Raw genomic sequence first — 19,648 nt, 5'->3', positions numbered from 1 at the left:
CTTGGTTTTATTCCTACTTTTTCTATCATTAGAATGGCTTTTAGAACTACAGCAGATTTCTGGCCAGATTGATAATCGTTTGTTATTTTGCAAACTGGCTCCAAAAAGAGGTAGGCCGCCCTAGACTGGCGGTAGGTTTAATGCACATGGAGGTTTAACTTACATATGAGGCTTTCTTGGGCAGCCACAAGACAAGCAGATCTCTGCACAGCCCACCAGAAGGTTAAAAGTTTATACTATATAGACATCGGAGGGAAGGGTGGGGGGAGAGATTAACCAAATAATTTAGGTGCATCTATGCATAACCCATAGACACAGACAATAGTGTGGTGAAAGCCTGGGGAGGGGGAGGAAGTGGGGCGGAGGGGGTCAATGGGGGGAAAAAGGGGGACATTTGTAATATTTTCAATAATAAAGATAAATTTAAAAAAAAGTTTATATAGAGGCCATACCTTGGGCTCTGCCCCGTATTTGTTTCTGATGGTCTCGACACCACCAGAATCTCTCAAGGCTGCATCCTGGAAAATGGCTCCTACTGAGGGAGTGGCGCTCTAAATTTATATTCTGAGGGCAGGGGAGGGGAGAGAAACCTCCAATTGCCCAGGTCAAGGTCACGGGTCAACCACAGTCACAGCCTCTGATTATCTCCTCCAACAGAGTTAAATGCTTGTTATAAAAGTGGGGCCTGGGAGCAGCAGTACTGGCTTCACCTGAGAAGTGTAGAATCCCAGGCCCCTCTTCAAACCTGTTGAAGCTGCTCTGCATTTTGTTAAGATTCCCAGGTGATTCCTATGCACACTGAAGTCTGAAACATTGCCTTAGAGGAGGTAAACTTTGAGCTCTGCCCAGACAGATTAATTTCTTAAAGGGTACCATAGTAGAGAAGACCTGGTTACCTCCAAGGAGCAAAATGCTGGCTGATTAAGCGGGGAGAGGGGGAAGAAACGAACAAATACAAGTACTTACACCAGGTTAGATACTTTACTTGAGTTCACTAATGTCACCACCTTTAATATTACCATAAAACTCCGATGGAGCAATATTACAGCCCTTACTTCACTGATGAGTAAACTGAGGTTAAATAAGTTACCAGAGAGTACACACTTAGCAAATCTTGGCCAAGTATTTCTGTGCCCTCAAACTTTCATGCTCTTCTATACCTAACGTTCAGTGCACATGAAAAAGTTATAAATAATTCGTGAGAAAATAGAAGAATAATTAAGTGCATGTGGCACAGATTTTAAATTATAAAAGTGATCATAAGATGGTATCATCATTGGGAAGTGGTCTACTAAAAAAAAATTCATGGAATGTTGGATTAGAAAGTGGTAGAAGGTTTGGATAATGAAAAAACGAGAGTAAAAATGTATATTATTTATAAACATCTTAGCATTTTACACTCGTTATTTGATTCTTATGCCAGCCTCATGAAGTGCAAAATATTTTCCAATTTAGAGATGGAAAACCAGAGACTCATGAGCTTAAGGAATAAAACCAAGTTCACAGATCAAATAAGGAACAGTATTGTGAATTCAGAATATGAAGCTGTGATTTTCCCCAAAATAGCACTGGGAGTGAAAACAAATGTTCATTTTAAGATAGAAGAGGTCTCAATTTTCAGCTTTATTTTAGATTGTAATAGTCTTAACAGATAGTCAGAACCAATCCTTATTAATCTTATTGATATTACATTAAGGTATCTGTTAAATAGAAAATTCATTTTCTGACAAATTTCAGTCTCCTCCCTACTCATGCTTCCATTGAATTGTGATGTTTCTAAATATTTTCTTTCCTTCAAATAGTCTTCTAGTTCCTTCTGAAAAAGGAAAAAGAAATAACACATAAAGACAAAAAATGCAACCTTTGAAAATTATATTTAACTTATCCTCCAAGTATAAAATTACAATATCACATGCTTAATAACACAGGAAAAATAAAAATATCTAAAGCCTCCTCAGGGGTAAATCAACATTACTACGAAGTTACATTATTTTCCATTATGTCAAAGAGTATCACACTGGTCTTCAAAAGAGAATCATTTTCTCGCTGCTTAATAATACCAAGCAACTTGTAATCCAATAAAAAACAAATCAGCAGGGCTATTCGATGTCACATACAACTCCAAGAGAGCCATTTCAATGAGTCTACAACCTACAACTCTAAGTAATAAGAATGTTTCATTGTATTATTCAGTATCTTGCAGAGGCCCATTAAATGTTTACTGAAAGGAATTTAATTGGGAGTAAAGCCAAAAGTCTGTTAGTAAATGTGCATATGTAGGTGCTGTATTAATTTCTACATAGTTTATCTCTGCACTCTCTACCCTCCTTTATTTTTACAGCAACAAAGATAAAATTATTGATGTATGGCACATGTGAGAAATGGTGCAAAGGATGCTAAAAAGAGAAATTAAAGGGGTGGTGATAAATATATATTGTTCTATTAAACATTAATATATAGCTCTTACATTCATAGACATAGAATATAAAGCTATGTTCATACACAGAATATCATATATTATCTAGTCCAACTTCCCATTTATACATTCATTTGTCCATGTTTATTTACTAATTTATTTATAAACAGGGGTGGGCAAAAGTAGGTTTATAATTATGAGTACACAAAACACAGAGTTAATAAAGCTATTATAATGATTATAACCTGCATACTTTTTCCATATGAACAACTATAAAACTACTTTTGCCCACCCTTGTATTTATTCATACATGTGTTCATTTAAAATCCCTAATGCTTATCTTCTTTGATGAAAATAGCTAAAAGTAGCACTTGCCTTATAGAGTTTTCATAAATATTCAATGAAATCATCAATGCTAAGTGTACAACAGATTGTCTGATAAATGGTATGCACTGATATTACTATAACTAAACATATTCGTGAGAGTCTGGTATGAGCAAGGCTCTGTGATGAAATAAAATGAATAAAGGATGTAACTAAATCTGTAGTTATATCTTGTAGAGAAATTAAAATATATACCCATATAATATTTACAAAGCAATGTGATGTTAGATTCCAGAAGAAAAAGTTCTGTGAGGGGGCAGAGATTTCCAAAAACAGAAATCCTTAATTCTACAGTAATTATGATAAGTGCTTTAAAATATCTTTAGCAGGTTTTTGTGGGGTTTTTTTTACTGACTCACTAGGCAGGATATTCTATTTTTAGAAATGATTAATTATTAGAAATTATATTCTATTATTCTATATGGAAATTGCAGTATATTTCAAAATATTTTCCATTTTATTCCTAATCTCTTTCAGATGAATTTCAAGCAAATGCAAATCAAATGGGGAAAATGCAAAAGAATTTTCTTTAGTATTATTTTTTTAACAAAACACAGAAACTAGTGAATGGTAAGTGAATCATTCTATATAGAATGCTATTGTTTTATTTCTGCTGACTTCTAAATAAAATAGCCTAGCCAAAAGGATAAATAACAGGCTGACCTGGCCACATGCTCCCAATATATTATTAAAGTGCACTATATTTCCTTTGGGAAGAAATTACCCTGCTATTTCCTTTACATTTTTTATATCAATAGATGTCTGAATTTCACTGGAGCCACAGGAGAGGGCTGAAGGAATAAAGTTTGACAAAGCTGGGTTCAGCTAATGAGAGGTAAGGGAGCTCAGGGAGGCTTGAGTTTTACCATGAACTCTAGTTTTCATTTCAGTATTTAGGAGAGCAGGATATATCAAGGAGAGGGATTCAATGGCATGGGGAAGGGTGAACATGAATAGAGTTTACGTTTAAAATGGTATATTGGAAAATATGCTGTCAAAATCTGACACTTACCTTCAGTTTTTCAGTTTAGGCAATACCGTTTCCCCAAATAAGACAATTTTTGAAAGTACTTATTTACTTTGTATTTTCCAATTTGAGCAAAATAATTGAGCTTCTTGTTGACATTATTTGTTACTAGAAATGAGAGATATAGATGAGGCATTTGCCTTAGAATGCTCATTCTCATATTCTGCTCTTGGGATGTCACATTTTAGCTGTCTACAGTTTGTGTCGCTTATTACTGCAGGCAGTCAGAGGTGTGCCCGTGTCAAACTGCCTCTACTGAGCAAGTATATTTCTAGGAGAAATAATGTTTTAAACAGGAAACACAGGCATCTGTCAACAACTAATAAAGTACTTACACTGTACCTCCAGCACAAAAAGTTGAAAAGGAAGCCCTTACTCGTTGCCATTTCTCTGCATGTATTAAAAAAACTAATAATCAGAAAAAAACAGTCCTTATTCTTATAAAAGCAAGTTTAACAAAGATTTGGGCTAAATGCAAATGAGTTGTCAAAACTATTAATTGTGAATTTCTATCTCCTTTTTTGTCAGTCAATGAAGGTTTTAATACATATATAACATACTGATAATATTATTTCCACTATAGATTATACTGGTGTTTATAGAAAATCATTTATAATCCCAGAAATGTTTGTTTCCCATTTTTCCTTATTAATGGGTTATGGCTCTGAAACACCAGTCAAAAAAAGAGAGTAAGAAAAATAACTATCAAAGAAACTTGTCTACAATGACACCTGACTTAAAGTAATAATATCTCAAAATAACATACAAAATTTAACTTAATTTAAAACTCTTAAAAACTAAGGATATTAAATGGTATTTGAAATAGAAATATTTTGTAAACAATATTGTTAAATGTGAATGCAATTTGCCTACTACGATGTGTAACTACCTCAATAGGCATAGCAAAGTCAGTTATCCTGGTAGGATGCCTCTTTTCTAGATGATAACCTAAATTAGAAATTACATGTTGTAGTTTAATTTGAACAAATTCTAGGAAAGCAAGTAGTAAGATGTATGCTTGCACTTATTTTTACTTTAACATACTTTAAAAATAATAACAACTTTAACAAAAGTACTTGCTTACGTATAAGAGAGCATCTATGATTTGCCAACTATATATTTTCATTTTAGACTATCTGATGGAGATGTACTGATTACTCTTAAAGCAAGGAAATGACGAATTTTGTACATGGAAGCATTGTCTAAACTCCAATGGTAAAATGGCATTGAAAGGAAACAAAGTATCTCAAGTTGGGTTCCCCAAAAACGGACCCTGGGCAAATATTTGAAGCAGCCCCAGAAGCTTATCAGTAAGGTAGTGGGAAAAGAAGACCAAAAAAGAGAAAACTAATGTAAGCTCAGTAAGCAAGACATCGCTTTCAGCAACTGGGGTGCATTCCCCCTGGGAACATCTGGGGCCTGGATGGAACACAGTCCCCCGAGGCAGGAATTGTCCCGAAGCCGCCGTATCTATTTGCCAGCCCTCGCTGGGCACAGTCTGGGCCTTGCTCCTGGGCGAGTTCTGTCTCCTGTACTCTCATGCGTGCCCGGGAGGGGCTGGGCACACTCCTAAGCCGGAGGAGGCGGCACAGTACCCACTTAGGGGGTGCCAAGGGGATACGGGGGAAGCACTGACGGTGCCTGCTTCCGAAGGAAGTGAAAATCGCGCCCTACATTCCTCAGAGTTTACCATTAGTCATGTAAATGGAGATTCAGAAATAAGAATAAATACAAAGCAGTATTTAACAGGTGCGACTATAATTCTATAACTGCACATTAGGATAGTTAATACGAAGTTAAAACGAACAGGCACAGTCTCAATCTAAAGCGCTAGCACCTTGGGGCTAAGTCGGAAGGTACCTGAAGGCAGGTGAAGTGAGGAGAAGGCGCCCGCGGTGGGCAGCAGGCCTCCTGAGCCCCGGCGTGAGGCCGTGTGCTTGCGGGGAGCATGTCATGTAACGCTGTCAAACCTATATCATGCTGAAGGAGCAGGTGGGGGCATTTTATTCGCTGAGATTTTACGAAATAGAACGGAACAGTGATGTAGAAGTTAATTCATAGAAAGGGACTTATTATAAAGATACATGAGAAAAAGAAAAGGAACCCAAGAGAGTGTCTCAGCAGAAAATCTTGATCAGTATGCTGGGCCATTCAGGTGGCAGCAGTAGACCTGGAGCACCAGTGTCAGCCTTAGTGACTCGGTCAGCTGGTCTGTCCCTCGGCAGGGAACATCTAATAGCCCTGCGGGCTCGTTCTCCCTCCTTTCTACATTTCTGCCTCCAGGGCTACTGTTTCCTTCTATTGTCTCCTACTATGATTCCCTCTTTCCCTCCCTGCTTCATACTCAAAGCAGAGATATGACCCCAAGAGATATGACCTAATTGTATCAGTAAGCCCCTCTATATTTTGAGGCAATGCTATGGAGCAGCTCAGAAATGGTTGTCTTTGCAAGGGTGCAGATTCCCAGGCCAACACATTATATCATGACCACGTGTGGAAAGAGCCCTGCTTCTGGTCGCTTTCTTCAAAAGGGGGATTGAGTGTGCCAGACACTTGGTTATTCTTTAAATCTACCAGGGAAGGGAGAGCATGGACGAGGTCAATGGGGAAAAAAGGGGGACATCTGTAAGACTTTCAGTCTAATCATCAGAGAGATGCAAATTAAAACCACAATGAGGTATCACTTCACATCTGTCAGAAGGGCTCCATCAACAAGTCAACGAACTACAAGTGCTGGCGAGGGTGTGGAAAAAGGGGCACCCGGTACACTGCTGGTGGGAATGCAGACTGGGGCAGCCACTATGGAAAGCAGTATGGAGGTTCCTCAAAAGATTAAAAGTTGACCTGCCATTTGACCCAGTGATCCCACTTCTGGGAATATATCCTAAGGAACCCCAAGCACCAATTGCAAAGAACTTATGCACCCCTATGTTCATAGCAGCGCAATTTACAATAGCTAAGATCTGGAAACAACCCAAGTGCCCATCAGTAGATGAGTGGATAAAAAAGCTGTGGCACATTTACACCGTGGAATACTATGTGGCTGTGAAGAGGAAGGACCTTTTGGCCTTTGGCACAGCATGGAGAGAACTAGAGAGTATTATGCTAAGGGAAATGAGCCAGTCAGAGAAGGACAAGTACCACATGATCTCACTTATATGTGGAATATAATAAACAAAATAAACTGATGAACAAAGTGGATCCAGTAACATAGAAGCTTGGAACAAACTGAGGGAACTCAGAGGGAAGGCAGGGAAGGGGTGTGGGTGGGGAGAGATTAATCAGGAAACTTGTATGTTTATGGACATGGCCCATGGACATGGACATTGGTGTGGGGAGGGCCTGGGGGTGGGATGGATGTGGGGTGGAGTGGATCAGTGGGGGACATCTGTAATGGTCTCAACAATAAAGATAAAGAAACATTAAAAAGAAATAAATAAAGAAATAATTAAATTAAATTAAATTAAATTAAATTAAATTAAAAAATGGTTAAGTTTGCCCAACCAGGCGTGGCTCAATAGTTGAGCATCGACCTAGGATCTGGGAGATCGTGGCTTGGTTCCCGGTCAGGGAACATGCTGGGGTTGCGGGCTCGATCCCCAGTCAGGGATGTGCAGGAGGCAGTCGATCAATGACTCTCTCTTGTCACTGATATATCTCTCTCTCTCCCTCTCCCTTCCTCTCTCTGAAATCAATAAAATATCAAAAAAAAAAAAAAAAAAGGTTAGTTTTTTGTTAAACTTCTGTCAAAAAGTAAATAATGTTTCCTGGGATGGGCTAATGGATTTATGTGTGAAACCATTAGCTAATGTTTATTATGTTAATTTCTTAAGAGAGACAAACTCTGAACAGGTAAAACACAAACCAGGGTAGCCATGAGAGCGATATGGCAAATTAGATGTGAATGTGACACCTGAACCAGAGTCTGTCCCAAGCTGAGTAACTATTAGTGCTTGTACCTGAGAAGAAACGTATATGTTTTCACAATGGCAACTAGTGCCTTTGGCCTTCCTAGTATGTTCACAATTTTGCTTAAGGCAAGCCCTAATGGCCAGAAATATTAATTCCTCTTTATTTATTTAATATTCAGGACATCACCTTCTTTTTTTATAAAAATTAAAATAATAAGGCTATGTTACCAAAAAATACTCCTCATGCAAATTAATGATACTGGTTTTTGAAGAAGGCAGATTTTAAACGAGTTGTAGATTTAGTTGCAATTTATTTATGAAAAACAAAAGAAGTCTTTTGACATTATCATTATGCATAGTTTAACTAAATTAATGTAATTTTAAAATGACCAGGTGCCAACTCATCACAATGAATACATTTTAAACACTGAATTGGCATGGAACCTATGATTAGGTAGCATAATAAATAATAAGCCACAGCAAATTAAAAATAATAAGAAGAAGATATGGCTTCAGTTACAGGCAACTCTGATTTAAGGGAATCTTTAATTATTAATATTTCTGGAAAATATATAAACTCCCTTCTGTTTTGCCCTCAATAACAATAGCTTCTACAGTCAATATATTTTCTAATACTCTTATTACTTTATCTGTTAGCAGTGTGTTAAAAGCTGACAATGCCAGGGCTACCAATGGAGATGGCTGATGAATCATAATGTTGTACATCTTATTGACATGGAATCATAGATGTCTCAATAATTGGCTTTGGATGAGTGCAGAAGAGTGAAAAGATTTCACAGAAGATAATTCTTGCATAGCATGTCTGAAAGCTGAAGGGAAATACAAATATTTAAAATAAAAAACATATTGTGAGCATTCTCTCTCTTGGCCTTGTGCCAGGGACTGTGGGTAACACAAGGAAGAATAAAGCACAGTTGCTGATTATTGAGAGCTCACAATCTATGAAAAGTTAAGTAACTTCCAATAACAGTTCAAGATAAAAAAAAATTGGCATTGGCTGATGATTAATATAACCTACGTAGAAAATGATTGCATTAAGTGCTCTGTACATGATGATTTCACATTAGTAAAGTTAAATTGAAAATCACACTGAATATGCTTAAGTTGAGATTAAATTGAGATATAAACTATGTTTTAAAATTTGGATTTTCAATAGACATTTAATTAGAGATAATTTTATACTCAGAATAAAATTGAAAATATTTAAGTCTCTGTCTAATTATGATGAAGCAAATCAGTTAAAATAAGAATTAAGGTCCCAAACAAACCCTAACAGAGAGTGACCTTGACCCCTTGACCGTCAGACTCAACTGTGATAAACAAAAGCAAAGTGATTCAAAGAAGTATGTGAAGAAAACTAAGTTAGGACTGAAGCTTTGACAAAAAGTGGGGATACTGTTGTGCACAACTTGCTTATCTGTATGATATTTCTATGATATTCACTTGTAAGAACAAACTACTGGAAAAGAGGGCACTACAGCCATCAAGTCATGGTCCACGAGTGGCCATTAATATGTTTCTATCCAGCCACATCCGTCATGAGAGAGAATGTCTGGACCATAATACCTTTCTTGAGAGATGTTACCATTAACATCTTTTCATTTTTTCTCAATTTTACCTAATAGGCCTCTTTCCCATTTTTCAAGTGACTCCTATTGAGTGCTCATATTGGTCTGTTTTATATGAGGAAGGAAAGGAGAGTGCGTAGGTAAGTGGTAGAAATGTTATCTTTTGTTTCCTCCTAATTTCTTTGGTTGTTCTCAGTCAGGGTCATTTAGAAATGTGGGGGTAATATTATTTATCACTGGCTTTCAGTGACCAGGGGATATAGATGCTAAATGTCCTACAATATTTGTGAGAGCTTTGCAGAATGAAGAATTTTCCCACCTGATATGCTAATAGAGGCCCCACTGTATATTTAGAAGGAATTTGAAGGAAGAAACCATTGCCTCAAGTTTAATAGATATTTTGGGAAGTAGATTCACTTAATATCTATAATATATATAACCCTAAGCCCGCCTATACTTTGTGCCTTGGGAGTCATAGTAGACATAATGTAAATTTTTAAAAAACTGTAGTAAACTATATTGGGGATTCCTATATCATCTCACTCAGCAATACTATTTGCAAAGATTTTTTTTGCATCTAATCAAGAGATAAATTTCTAAGAAAATGGCTATATAGGTGTTATTTACAATCATTAAATCATGATAAAAATGTTCATTTATATAATTTCAAAGCATGCAAACTGCATGTTCTTGCTAAGGAGGAAGATTGATACATACATAATAATGAAAATTTATCTAATGTGACACATAAATCTCTCTGAACATTTCAGAAAGAGAGAATAAGTTTTTGTTACATCAATGAAATGATCCTATACTGACTTTGTGTACAGAATGTCTGTGTGTGTGTGTGTGTGTGTGTGTGTGTGTGTGTGTGTGTTTCTTGCATTATCCAGCTGAGGCATTTTTAGCTTGAGATTAAGAATACAGTTCAGGAACCAGACTGCCTGGGTTTCAAATCCAGCTCTGCTATTTACAAGTGGAATGAATTTGAGCAAGTTATTTAGCACCCCTGTACCTTTGCTTCCTCATTTTTAAATTGAATATGAATAGTGCCCCTATAAACGTTAGATATTTTAATATTTTGTACTAGACTCAAAAAATGTATTTTAACTTTTAATTGCTTTTAATTATTTTTTAAAATGTGACTGTGGCCATGTTGTTTGAACCAGTTTTTTTTTCTTTTTATCCTTGTTAATGTAGCTCAAAACAAGAAAGAAACCCCCCATAGAGGAAAGCTCATTAAACACACAGTATTACTAATAAAATAGTGCACATCAAAAGGGTTATTTTACAGAATTTTGTAGCTTTCTCACAGCCCACCTTAGAGAATTACTTTTTAATTTTCCTTTAGCCATCCAGGAAATAACAAAATCTTTATGATGTTCTGCCTCAAGATTTATTCCCAATCACGTTATCCTGGCAATGGTAGTATATTGTGATTTTTAGGTGTTATATAAGTATCTCTTTGTTGACCAGGAAGCCAGAAAACACATAGTAATTAAAAAGATGTACAGTATAATATATTCTAATTACAGATGATTACCTACTTCTACAAATGGGTTGTCACAAATTACTTGCTAACCCTTTCAGAAATAGGACTGATTTTGTATTGTTGCCATTGATTTTGCAAGCTTTACAAAAGGAAAGGATGATTATGTCAGAAACAGAAGTGATTTTGTTTTGTATTTGCTCTATTTTTCTTTTCTTTTCTGACCAATCACTTGGTCATTTTTCTTTTAAAATTCTAACATTCTTTAAAAAGAGCATCTGAAACAGTGTTGTCTTGTTTGGACAATAATTTTAGCTCACAGAAGAGAAGCAACAGAGGAAAGAGTTACCATTAACTAGATAATGACTATCAGGATAGAACTGGCACACAGAAAAACAAATGAAAAGGCACTTTTGGGGAAAAGTGACCTTATGTTTGTTTTTAAAAAATAAGAAAACCATAGGAATAATCTACTCAAGAATGTTATTGATCAGACCAACCATGCTTTTTTCCAACTAGGGAGTTACATTGCAGCAGAAAGATAAAGGGTGTAACGGCAATAGGAGGGAGGGATGAGTTGGGGTATAACAGGATATTTTCTTGACAATTTTAACTGTGTGACCAAATTTAAACATTTTTCTTCCTTTCTACCAAGCATATTCCTCTTCCAAATGCCACTGGCCACCATCATACTTCTCAAGCTAGAAACTGAAGTCATCTTTCTGGGTTTCTTACTTTTCTTCACTCTTCACAAGAAGGCATCAGAAAATCTGTCTCAAAAGTACATCTTCATCTGTTCCCTTCTCATCATTCCCACACCCATCACCTTTGCTGAAATAACTTCCATATCTCACCTCTACAAGTCCTTCACAAATTCTAATGAACATACAAATTACCTGAGGATCTTGCTAGAATATATTCTGCTTTAATAGGTTGGTGTAAGGCGCGAGATTTGTCATTTTTTACAAGCTTCCAGAAGAGTTGATTCTGCTAGTTCATGGACCACTCATTAAATAGCAAGGCCTACTTTACGCATAAAGTCACCTAATTTGTTTTGCAGGTTTAAGCTCTTCTTGCAATCTATTCTCCATCAAGTAGAGTGATCTTTAGAAAATATAAATCAGATCATGTTCCTTTTCAAATCAAAAATCATTTGTAACAGAATTTTAAATGCTAAATTTACTCCTTTTAAATATATCTATATCTATATCTATATCTATATCTATATCTATATCTATATCTATATCTATATCTATATCTATATATCTATATCTATATCTATCTATATTTATTTATTTATTGATTTCAGAGAGTGGAAGGGAGAAAGAAATAGAAACATCAATGATGACAGTCATTGATTGGCTGCCTCCTGCACTCCCTCTGCTAGGGATTGAACCTGCAACCGGGGCATGTGCCCTGACTGGGAATCAAACCTCAATCTCCTAGATCATAGGTCGATGCTCAACTGCTGAGCCACACCTGATGGGCTAAATTTACTCTTAACTCACAATAGAATCTCCAAATCTAAGAAAAATAGGTGAGGTGACAACTATCCCATCAATCTCTAGAGATTATCTAGAAAAGTCCCTGCAAGATATTAAGAGTATCTATTTGATCTTTCCAATATTCCTATTCGTTACCAACTCCAGCTTATGAAAGGGAAAGCTAGAGGTTAACAGGAATCCATCCTGGCTTTCTCCCCCCTTTTGCATGGGGAAGGGTACGAAATGCTCCATTTTCTGGTAATGTGAGAGGGATCCAAAAAAATCACTCATAGAAATTGAAAGTGCCTCTGAAATTTTGTGGTATGTATACGTTTTTCAGGGGACCAAAATTTGGCAGATATATTTGGTCTTCAATCACAGTTCCTGGTTCACAGCTCCCAAACCCCTTAGAATTTCCTAAGTGATGAGGACAATAGTGTTTCTTATTATGTTAATGAGGTGACTTTGGGACCCCACCCCAAAGTGGGGACTGGTTGCCAATAGAGCCAACAATATGATTAAAGCAGAGATTTTTAAACCTTTTTTAATCTCATGGCACACATAAACTAATTACTAAAATTCTACAGCATACCAAAAAATATATTGTATTTTTTGTCAATGAAATGTGACAAAAAAATAGATATAATTTTGATTGATTTACAAAATAATAATAATGGTAGTAGTAATTAAGGACACTTTTTGCTCCAAAGTGGCTTTTTAGAAAATCAGGTGCCTGTGCTTATATATAAGGATTTCTGGTACCAAGAATTAATCAATCATAAGCAACCTTATTATGTGACATGGCCATTAAGATGCAACTCTATTATGACCTATATATTTATGGTTCAAGACAAGGCATTAGCACCAGATGGCTATTGTTGTGTTGGCTATTGTCATTTTCTTATTTGACAATCTAAGGGAAATGATGTCAGTGCCTCTCACTAAATAGACAGATATTGCATATTTTAGAAGTTCTTGTAACACGTGACTTGAAAACCATTGGGTTAAAGATTGGAACTTTCAGTCTCAGCTTGGGGCTTGAAGTTGAATTAATCATCAAAATAGCCAGTGACTTAATCATAACTATGTAATGAAGGCTCCATAAAAACACAAAAGCACAGCTCATGCAACCTTTTTGTAGAGCTTCCATGCTGGGGAGCCAGAATATTTCCACATGCCACCATGCCTGCTCCAAGAGAACAGAAACTCCTTTTTTCAGGGCCTAGCCCTATGTGGCTTTTCATCAAGCTGTTGACTTTTATTCTTTAATATCCTGTCTAGAACATTGGTAATATGGTGAGTAAACAGGTTTTCTTGAAATCTGTGAGCAGTTCAACCAAATAATCAAATCTGAGGCAGGAATCTGGGGACCTCAGATTGATAGCCACTTGGTCAGAGGCACAGGTAACAACCTGGGCTTGCAGCTGTTGTTTAAATTGGAGGGCAGGCTGTGGACTAAGCCTTTAAACTGAAATCTGATTCTACCAATGGGGAGGTAGTGCCAGAATTTATTCAAATTCTCAGACATCTTGCTGGTGTCCGAAGGTTGTATTCATGAAGACATAACTATAAAAAATTTCAAGGTTCAGACAGCTTCATCCTAAAGATTATCAAACTCAGGTTTATAAATTTTAGTATAAGACTTTATTTCTGTGAACACTTGAGAGTACATTGCTTCCTTGATTACTACTCAAAGATACTTATACTTCTCATAGATTTGTGAAGACACATGTCTTCATGCCATGCACATGAGATTTCTTTCATTATTTTTATATGCCTACCAGTTGAATTTTTGTCATAAAAACATTTTCCTAGAAAGTGTCATACAGTAACTATATAATACTTTTTTTTTTTTCCCCAAATGCATTAAAACATCAGGGTAGATATATTGAAAGAGCAAGATTATGTTTTTTGTTTTTCCTAACCTATTTATGATTAGTCCATTAAATAAAACTTATAAAGACTGGAAAGTTCTTTGTGTTAGTGTAGGTAGCTAGATATTAATAAAGGAAGGGAGCAAAGGGAATCAGACATACAGAAGCCTGCTTCATTAGGAAGCTACAACTTCACACACTCCCCAGGAAACTGCTGCATTCTCTGCCCTCAGGATCTAATCCCCAAAGCAGGCAGCAAGGATAATTACTGGTCATTACCCGGGGAGGAATCAAAAGAACAAGAGAAATTCCTTTGCTGGGCAAATGTCTAGTAGAAGCTAAGATGGCACAGGGGGAAGTGCTCCTCCTAGGAGGCATGCACAGGAGGAGCCAAGACAGGGACAGTAAAGGTCTGTCTGTCTAGCCTGGGGAAAGGATCAGATTGAATAAGAGCCATGGGACGCTGGAAGATCTAGGAAATGGATTGGGTAGGGGGAGGACCCACCTGAAGCCCACGAAAGATTGGGAAGTTGATTACTTACTTTCAAAGGGCTCCTGGTCCCTCCCAAGCCTAAAATAATATAATCCAAGCTTAACAATGCTCACACTCTCTCACTCACCCGATTGGGTCTCCAGTTCTCTCCAGAGCCACCCGCTGGGCCTCTGAGTCACCTGGCCAGGCAGCTGTGTGGACTCCAAGCCTGGGCCTGGGTGAGCGACAGAGCGCCCGCAGAGCAGCAGGGACAGAGACGAGGCTGGCCACGTGGGACAAAGGCCCAACCGGACTGAGCTTCGACACGGCACAGAATTTCTGGACACTGGTCTTTGTCCTGGGCTTGCTGAGGTAAAGTATAAACTTTTCCCACAGCCGGAGGGACAGAGCTGAGACATCAGGAACCTGGGGGCAGCCTTCTATTTCTACCCTAATAAATCTGACCACAATACCTCCACCTCCCATGCATGGGTCCCCGGAAAGGCTTTTCTAGTGACTTTGTAAAAGGACCCCATTTTGACTGGAAACATTTGTTTTGGTAGCCAAGGTTTAAAAACTTAGAGAAAACAATTAAAAATCACAATTGGAAAGTACCGGATTCACGGCCACTCTCCTTTCGTGCTCTCCTGTACTTTCAGTGTTTTTTATACCACATAGATGGCGAGCTGAGGACTTCTCTCCTCTTGGTGCCATTGATTACAAAGGAAATTGCACGCAGCACTCAGACACAGTCCGCTTCCATTTCTCCAATATTAAAAAGTCATGCATATGATTCCGTTTGGCCTGACCCTCACAGTAGCACCCCTACCAGAGGACCTCCAGGCCGTTCCCTCCTGTTTGGAGGGGAAGGGCAGCTGTGAGGAGGGACGGGTCATCGTGGTTTCCCATGCCTCTCGCAGAGTTCCCCGTTTTGTCCTGCCAGGTACTTATGCTTCTCTTCTCCATCAAGATCATTCAGGGCTTTAGCTATTTTCCTCTCAACAATAGCCGCCCTTGAGCCCTCCATAAATTGGAGACACTTGCCTTTAATTCTTTTATTTTCCAACCGGACAAATGAAATGCAAAGATTTGATCACTTACCCTTCCAGTTTTAAAGCGCCTATGCATACATATTCATTATAGAGAAAACTTGAGAATACTTTAGTGATGTCTGCATATTTCTTATCTTCTTTCTTTCAAGATAATAGATTACAACATACTAGGTAAGATTATATTAGTCCCTGTACCTAGAAACATGAACATTTGGCTTGCTTGTCTTTTTTTATCAGTAACGCACCCCAAAATAAATAACTGAAAACCAATCTTTGGAAAAAACATTTTAACATTCTCCGAATTTATATCAGGCATTGCTGAGAGGATCTTGCTGTAGTTGTTTTTGCTGGGAGTGACAGTGATAGCGGTGTGTAAGCTGACTGCTAACCTTATGCAAAGTAAAGGCTTTACCTCAGAGCTCTAAACTGAATATGTTTAAGACAATGAAAGTTATCTCATAAATCTAAGTAGTCCAACAAGTACCATGTCAAATTTTATACATGTACATCTGACTTTCATTTGCTTGGTTCACTCCTGTGAACTAGAAGACAGCTCAAGGGCATGACCGAGATTAACTATAAATTTTCCTTCAAGGATATTTGAACCAGGGAAAAAGTCATAACACTTTTCAGGTAAGTACACAAGTCTAGGAAGATTCAGTGTGAAATGGTTTGCTTGAAACATGTTAGCTCTAGTAGCTAATAACATATCTACTTGTTACACATAGAAAATAAATATAAAGAGAACAGTGACACTAATTTCAGAAGACAAAAGAATTAGAAAGCATTTGTATTGAGTTTTGTTTTCCAAAACTTTGTTTATTTTGATATTTACATTTGCTGGTTTAGAGTAGAATAGTTCTTTCTAAATTAGAAACTGACAGCTTAATAATGTGATTGATAAGCTTTCTTTGCAGGAGTTACTGCTGAAATATAAACACCTATCTTAATTCTTATTTGTATTTATTATACTCAATATAATACAAATATAGAATGGAGATAATTTAGTTTTGTTGAATTCAGGAATGCGGATTGGAAAAATCCTAGCACAGGCAAAATTTTATTCAGCAAGTATCTAATTATCCTGTTCTGCATTGTGTGGTTAGTCCCACTATATTATATAGTTCACCTAAAATTGCTATGCAGATGTAGACACGACAAACTGTTTTAATGAGAAATCATTTACAGCATACTTATAGCCATGTCTCTATTTAATACTCTGTTACACAGCAGGGGAAAACTGCCCTTTTCGTCATAAAGGCTAAATCTCACAATATTGTCTGCAAAGACATACAGTGTTTTAAAGAACTATACTTTTAATATCTTCAGTATTAAATATTCTTTATAAGATGCCACTATATCTAGGCTATCATGACTTTCCCCATTGATAGCAGAGCCGTATAGGAATAACATTACCTTTGGAATCAGACTGACTAGGTTTGAATCTTGATTCTGTGATCGCTAGACCTGCAAAGTTACCTATGATATTTTATCTCTGTGAGTTTCAAATTCTTCCTCCGTAGAATGCTGGTAACTATACCATCAGTTCAAAGCCTGCAGAGTATATCATGATGTGTAAATGAGGTAATGGTGTGTGTGAAGTGTCTAAAAGCATGCCCTGTGCATTATACACAGTCAATAAAGTTGTTGTAGTGACTATATAAACGTTTATGCTAAACACTTTTTGATAGTTTCCCTAAGTAGTGTCTCCATTTTTCTCTTAAATCATATCCATTTCCAAAGAAAAGATTAAAAAAAAAAATCAAGGGGAAATAATTCATGTTAGAGTCCTACATGACTGCTGAACAAAATATACAGAAAAGACTGAAAAGAAAACATACAGAGGTGTTTGGTTTTTTTTCATAATTCAACCTCAGGAGGAGATAGCTACTGAACAGCTATATTAGTTGGCATTCTTAGTTGGAAGTAACAAATGCCCAATTCAATCTACCTTAAGTGAAGAAGAGAAAATTTACTGTCTCCTTAAGATACGTGTCAAAAGGGTAGAGTTGGCTATAGGAATATTCAAGCAATGTCCTCAGGATTTGTCTGTTTAACATTCTGCTCTGTGTTCTCTATGTTAAGTACCGTCTCAAAAGATCTTCCACTGTGGACAAACACAGCTTTGAGAGTTCCAGGTTTCCACAGGTTTTACAATCATAGAAGGAGAGAGTCCCTGAAATCTACTTTTAGTTTGATATAGTTCCTCTATGTTTTCTTCTAGAAGTTTTATTAGAAAGTCTTACATTCAAGTCTTCAATTCATTTTGAATTGATTTTTGTGTATGGTGCAAGATAAGGGGTCCAGTTTCATTTTTGATGTGTAGCTCTCCAGTTTTCCCAGCACCAGTTATTGAAGAAAATACCCTCATATATATCATTTGCTTCTTCGTCGTAAATTAATTGGCCGTATATGTGTGGGTTTATTCCTGGGCTCTCTATTCTGTTTCATTGATCTCTGTGTTAGTGTTTATGCCAATACCATACTGTTTTTGATTACTATAGAAATGCAATATAGTTTTAAATCAGAAACGATTATGACTCCTGCTTTGTTCTTCTTTCTCAATATTGCTTTGGCTATTCCAGTTATTTTGTGGATCCATACAAATTTTAGGATTGTTTGTTCTATTTCTATGAAAAATGCCTTTGGGATTTTGACAGGGATTACATTAAATCTGTAGATAAATTTTGGTAACATGAGCATTCTAACAATATATATTCTTCCAATCTGTGAACATGGAATATACTTCCACTTATTTTTCTCTTCCCAATTTATTTCATCAATTTCTTATACTGTTTAGTGTACAGGCCTTTCAGCTTCTTGGTTAAATTTATTCCCAGGTATTCTATTATATTTAATGTAAATGGGATTGTTTCCTAAATTTCTCTTTCTGATAGTTTGTTGTTAGTGTATAGAAACACAATGGATTTTTGTATACTGATTTTGTACCCTGCAAATTTACTGAATTTGTTTATTAGTTTTAACAGTTTTTTGGACTTTAGGGTTTCCTATATATAATATCATGCAAATAGAGGCAGTTTTATGTCTTCCTTTCTGATTTAGGTGTCTTTTATTTCTTTTTCTTGCCTAATTGCTCTGGCTAGGACTTCCCGTACTCTGTCAAAAGTGGCTAGAGTGAGCATGTTGTCATGTTCCTGATCTTATAAGTAAAGATCTTATAAGTAAAGATCAGGAACAATATCAGCTTTTTACCATTGAACATATCAGCTCTGGGCTTGTTATAAATGGCCTTTGTTTTATTGAGGTAAATTCCTTTATGACTAATTTGATTCCTCTCTTTTCTTTTTGAGTTTAGCTAAGTGTTTATAAATTTCATCTTTAAAAAATAGCTTTTAGTTTTGTTGATTTTTTTTCTATTTTCTTTCTAGTCTATGTCATTTATTTCCACTCTTATCTTTGATATTTCCTTCCTTGTACTAAATTTGTACTTTGTTTATTCTTATTTTTCCAGTTCCTTGAGGTGTCAAGTTAGGCTCTTTAAGGTGTTATTTTTCTTAATGTAGGCATTTATTGCTATGAACTTTCCTCTGAAAACTGCCTTATCTGCATCCCATAAATTTTGGTATGTTGTGTTTCTATTTCTATTTCCCTTAAGATTATTTATTTCTCTTTTCATATTTATCTTTGACACAGTTGTTCAGTATCATGTTGTTTAATCTCCAAATATTTGTGAAATTTCCAGTTTTCTTTTTGTAATTTATATTGTTTCATACCATTGTGACCAGAAAAGATGTTTGATATAATTTTAATATTCTTAAATTTTATAAGGCTTGTTTGTGGCCTCACATATGTTCTGTATTGTAGGATATTTCATGTGAGTTTGACAAGAATGTGCATCTGCTGCTGTTGTATGGAATATTTTGCACGAGTATATTATGTCCCTTTGGTCTAGCATGTAATTTAAGTACAATGTTTCCTTATTGATATTC

The sequence above is a fragment of the Miniopterus schreibersii genome (assembly GCF_964146895.1).
Source record: "Miniopterus schreibersii genome assembly, chromosome: 8".
Lineage (NCBI taxonomy): Eukaryota > Metazoa > Chordata > Mammalia > Chiroptera > Miniopteridae > Miniopterus > Miniopterus schreibersii.
This window is presented reverse-complemented; position numbering follows the sequence as displayed.